Below are 6,000 nucleotides of genomic sequence, written 5' to 3'. Positions count from 1 at the left end.
TTTTCTCAAGTTTTACAGACTGATAGAATTGAGAGTAAGTCTTCAAAGGGCCGAATGGATGGACCCGTGGCTGCATCATTAAAGGGCAGAGAGCTCCAGTGCGACTTAGACATCACCAAGGAGGAGGTGGGGTACTGGGATGGTCGGGTATCATCATAGATGAGCTTGTGGGGCTTTTTCGGGTTAAAGAAAGAGTGAAGTTCAATGCCCAATCCTCCAGCCAGTTTCTGGAAGACACCTTCTTCAAACTGTGACACAGGAAAAAGTCTGCATCATTCAAGAAAAAAACATTCATAATCACAGCTACACCACAATGTGGCTGGCAAGAAAGGACATAAAAGAAGAAAAACTAATGAAATGGCCTCCTAATTCACCTTAACTGAAGCTCATAAAGAAGCTGTGGTCCCTAATCAAATCTAATCAAAAGTTGCTGCCGCACACAATCTTAATCATGAACAGATCAAAACGCTGAGAAAATCCATGGATGTCAGGCTTTCAAGTAACCTTGCAAAAATATTGCCCAATGATTGGTTTTTGAATGAATATATCTAAATATTGAGCTGCTATAATGGTTTCCCTGGAAAAATAAATAATGGAAATCTATATAAATAATTGTCTTTGTCCAGTTTCATAATAATTATTTACAGTAATAGTCACCTGTACACAGATATTTTCCCAAAATAGTTAATACAAGGGCCCCCCTGCTTGCTTAGAACCAAAAGCAATTGTGATCCTATAAATAAATCTCTTTTGAAAAATGGGTAAGTTACATGCAAAGCATAGAAAACGTGTATAAAATTATGTACAGGTATACAGAAGCAGGAATGTGTCTTTTAGAAAAAGTAAGGAACAGTTTCAAAAGACAGGCTGAAAAATTTGACCTATTTAAGCAATGTTTAGGTGTTTTTTCTTAAAACACTGTAAACCGAAGTGAAAATATGACAGATAAAAACTCCCAAATTACGGCGGTCTTACGTAGTTCATGCGAATAACTTCAAGCGAAAATGACTAAGCGGAAGCACTGGAGTGTGCACAATTGAGCAGCAAGTTAACATATTTATGGTTAGGCATACTCATTGATAATCCTTGCAAATGCTCAAAGCTTGAGGTTACCCACAAGGTTGGTAAAGAAATTCAATCACTCATGTATTAGGATCCGACAGATGTTCCTGGTCAACATAATTTCAAATCTCCAAGATAAACGGTTTGGAAAAACGCAGCATGAGAATGTTAACATTAACCATCCACCCATCAATAAATCACTTCAAAAATCACTTTTGATCTATTCTATTCTCACTGAATCACTTTTTTTTTCTGGTGGTAACGAGAAAACTCGGCGAGACACGATGGTGCTGGCCGCGCTGACCAAATGCAGTTGTAAGGTAGGATGCCTTTTCACCTCATTTACCAAAATAATTTTCAGAAGAATTTCCCCCAGCGAGTTTCCACGTCCACCCACACATACATCCACATTTCATCCATAAATCACACTTGATAAGGATTATAGAATAGGTAAAGTGTAATTATTGGAGGGGTGGATGTTTTATAACTCCGGTCACGAGAGAAAAAAAAAAGGTTTCAGAGAGCACCTGGAAACTCACTGGCAGAAATTCTTCTCTAAAGAGACGGTTCGGACTCCATCACTCAGGACCACAGAAACATCAGGAGGACAGGAAACCCCAATATGATGAACCCCAATGACGTCAGAAGTCCGTCCAAGAGGACTCCCTCGAACCATCTACGAGGGGATGGGAGGACGAGGTGGATTCAGGGGCCGATCGGACCGTCCTGTCCGACAAGGTTGCAGGAGTCAAGCCCAGCACCCTGTCCCTCCATGTTATAAGAGTAGCCGGCGTCCCACAAAGAAGATTCTACTCCCAAGCCATCGTCATGGAAGATGAGGACGGAATAAAAGTCACTGCCCTTGTTGTCCTATGCTCCGAATGTCCGATCAACCTACTGGGATGAGATATCATGGTCCAGCTTGGGCTAAGCCTAGTGGCCACCCAAAATGGCCTCCAAAAAGACACCCTCAAGACAGGACGACTCCCCGGCAACTGGTCTGCACAGGCCGCAGAAATAGTGGCCCTGACAGAGGCCTGTAAACTATTCCAAAGACAAGACGTAACGGTGTGGACAGACAGCCAATATGCATTCTCAACAGGCAATTTATTCGCTGGAAAGTGGGCTAAACGAGGAATGAAAATGTCCAATGGATCCCCAGTCAAACACGCAAAGCTTCTCACAGAACGCCTCAAAGCGGTACAACTATCAATGAATCTGGCTATCTGCAAATGTAAAGCACACACAACGGGACAAGACCCACTTTGGGGAACAAGCGAGCAGACGAGGCAGCCAAAGAAGCCACACACTCTGCAAACATCAAGACGGCTATCTCCATGGCGGAAAGACACAGCCCAGTCCCTGCTGAAATCCTAAGAGATATGCAAAATAATGCCCCAGAAAAGGAGAAACTGCAATGGGAAACAGAAGGAGACACTCAACACAAGAATGGACTCTATGCAGTAGAAAACAAGCCATGCGTCCCACCAACATTGTTTGAAGTAATTGCCAAATTGAGCCATGGGAGGAGCCATGTCTACACAGGAGGGATGACCAGTATAGTGCAACAAACAATGTATGGCCTAGAGGTCTCCAAACTTACTTTTTTTGCAGAAACTGTCTCAACTGCTGTAGACACAACTCTCAAGGCAATGAATGACCCAGTGCGGAACAAGACAAACAGGAACATATCCCTACGGGGTTTTGAACATGGATTTCATCCAACTGAACCAAAGTGGCACTTACAAGTACTGTCTTGTCATCATTGACACACTTACCAAGTGGATTGAGATATGCCCATCAGAAAAAGCTGACGCCATAGTAGTCGCAAAAGCCATATGCAGAAAGATCATTCCATTCCATGGAATACCACAAGTCATTTGGGGTGATAATGGTGAACACTACGTGAACCACATGATCCAAACTCTGGGACAACATCTACCAGAACCTTGGTACACTCCAACTGGTGGAGAATGCCCCACTAGCTGGTTCCGGAAATGATCAGGGGCCCTCCAGATCTGCATCCCATTAACCAAGACACCCATCATCATTCAATTCCTGTTGCTCACCCTACAGCTTACTCACTTGGGGTTACACGGGACAGACTCCAGTTATGTTTTATTCGTACCTACAACCTCCCAGAGTCCGAGAGGTCTGGCCAGACACCTGGGACCAGGTCCTCCTCCACACAGGCTACGAAACCATCACATGGCCCCTTTCCAAAGAAGATACCACCACTAACTTCACCGAGTTAGCCATCACCATCAAAGATGGTGAACATACGCTGGAGCTCACGACCAATATCCAACAAAAAGGCTGCATGGACCTATGCCTCCGACCGGACCGACCTAGAAAAAAACCCCTCTTCACTATCACCATCTGAATTACTAGTCCAGCCATAGTCCCCGACGTGATTGGCGTGAACCCCTTCGTGAGACCATCAGCCACACGCCTACTCAAAAACCGTCCGGTAGGAACACCTAAGCCTTAGGAGATACACCAAATCCTCGCCCATGTCCAAACACAAGAAGAAAACGACTGCCACCCAATGATGAGGAACAGTTGGTGCGGATACGCCGCACTCACAGCCCGCGCCACAACCAATGAGAGTTGTTATGTCTGTTCCCTCATGCCCACTGCCGTAGCCCAACCACAGCTATGGGCCAACCACCAGAACGAAGAACTCGCCAACCACACCCACAACTGTATCCTGGGTAATCCGAAAGAATCCTGTCCGGCAAAGTTCGACCGCCTACATACCATGGTCGTGGTGCCATTAGCAGCTACGGTCAATCCTGCAACGTATGTCTGGTGCAACAATCGGACAGACTGTTATCCATCCTGTTTCAAATTCAGTGGACCGAATCCCAAGACCCCTTTAGACCAAGTTCACGTCACTAGGTGCGCCGAGATCAGACAAATTCCTTCCCAATCATCGACAGTACTGGACCAAGTATGGTGGCTCTGCGGATGGCAAGTGTATATGATCATCCCCGCCAATACAACTGGACTCTGTGTCCCTATATCTGTCTCCGACCACACATACGTTCTTACAGCAGATTCGATTCCCATAGTCGACGCCAACCCCACATCTACCCGATAGGCGTCAACAATGGAGCCTCGATTTCCGCCCCCTTGATTCAGTGTGGCTCGGATGTCCCCCTCGAACAAAAACACTGGTCGGTATCCTCCAAAATCCTGATGGTGCTGTTCCCCTGGGTAGGAACAGCGAAGAACACCCTACATCTGGAATCCATTGACTACAGATTCCAGGCCTACGTCAACGCATCAGTCTGACTACAACAAGGCCAAGAAATCCAATAAACTGCCATGACCCAGATGATTATCCAGAACCGCCTTGCCCTCGACAGAATAACCGCCCAGCAGGGAGGTGTGTGTGGCATGGTAGGAGACTCATGCTGCACCTTCATCCCTGCCAACGCATCCTCCTCAGTCCATGATTCCTTACAAACTATGAAGAACATACAGGACGCTATGACCAAAGATCCGGTTCCACAACAAGGATGGCTTGACGGGTTCCTCTCTGGCTCATCATGCACAGACTCTTTTGAGAGCCCTAATACCAGTCACAACTGTTATTGCTCTCGTGCTTGTCATCCTAACTTGTTGTTTGCCCTGCTTCTCAGCTTTGATCAAACGTACCATTAATGACAGTCGAACAGATGATGATGGTTGAAACCCAGCTAATGCTAACTCGTATACACATACAACAATCCATATCCCAATTGGACCCTGATGTTGTGCTATTGTCTGACTTTGAGTAAGATGTCTTTCCTATCCTGAGACACCAGGTCCCCTCCTGGTCGGTCTAAACTCCAGTTTGAAGTAATTTGTGAAGATTTTTTTTTCAAAAGTAGCATCGCTATCAAACGAGGTTCCAATGTGTTTATACTCACAAAAAGAAGGGAATTGTAAGGTTAGACAAATTGTCTTTGCAATTGCTTGTTTATATTGCATCAGTTTTTGTAAGTATAACAGCATCGTAGTCATCTTTACGGCTGACATGTCAGCATAAACACCCAACTGTCTGAGTGAATAATAAATCTTAGTCTTGTGATTGGGTTGACATGTCCGCACAAATACCCAACTGTCCAACACTGATCAATTACTTTTTGCCCTGCAAATGACTGAAACGTATTTGTCCAAAGGCCTAGTGACAACTGTCAGGTTTGCCTGTATTTAAGACACACTCACTGGTCATTCGACTAGAGTTGCAGGAACATCGCATTGAACAGGACCCCACTGTAGGAACTCTCACTGTCTACTTTGCAGTCTGGTAATAACCCTATTTTCTATTTAAATTGATCTCACTCTTTCTTAGCCTGCTCCTAAAGTTGTATTTTCAGACCTAACATACTTTGGTGCCGAAAACCTGAGACACACTCACTGGTTATTCGACTAGAGTTGCAAGAACATCGCGCTGAACAGGACTCCACTGTTACGAGCTCTCACTCTCCACTTTGCAGTTTGGTAATAAACCTTTTTCCTATTAAATTGATCTCACTCTTTCTTAACCTGCTACTAAAGTTGTATTTCAGATCTATCAGCTGGATAATGGCATTCTTTCCAAATCCAAATCAACACTAACAAGGTCATATCCAATATTTTAAGACAAGGACGCCCACTCTATCACTTGCTATTTGCATTATTACTGGACCTTTTGGAGTTGCAATAAAACAGAATGCTAGGATTTAAGTGATCTACTTGCAAATATTTATAGGGATGTGATTTCAAGTATCAGATCATAATATGAATAGGTAAATCTGCAATTCTTAATCCAAAAGGATTTCAACCAAAGTAAGAAATTCGGGCAAGCAGACAATACTTTACTGTATTTAGTCAAAAACAACTTCTGCTGTTAATGGCAACGGAATTGAAACTGTCAGGAAGGACCCAATTCTCGGGAAACAGAAGTCA

The 6,000-nt window shown here is 44.2% G+C and overlaps 1 protein-coding gene across 9 annotated transcripts in view; it reads right to left on the bottom strand.

The window, feature by feature from the left end:
- The window catches only part of nbr1b (NBR1 autophagy cargo receptor b), an 89,893-nt gene that overhangs the window by 20,262 nt on the left and 63,631 nt on the right, over positions 1-6,000 (bottom strand). The gene's annotated exons all lie outside the window — the stretch shown is intronic.

The sequence above is a fragment of the Stigmatopora nigra genome, chromosome 15 (assembly GCF_051989575.1).
Source record: "Stigmatopora nigra isolate UIUO_SnigA chromosome 15, RoL_Snig_1.1, whole genome shotgun sequence".
Taxonomy (NCBI): Eukaryota; Metazoa; Chordata; class Actinopteri; order Syngnathiformes; family Syngnathidae; genus Stigmatopora; species Stigmatopora nigra.
The sequence above is the reverse complement of the archived record's forward strand: the minus strand, read 5'-3'. Positions and strand labels throughout refer to the sequence as shown.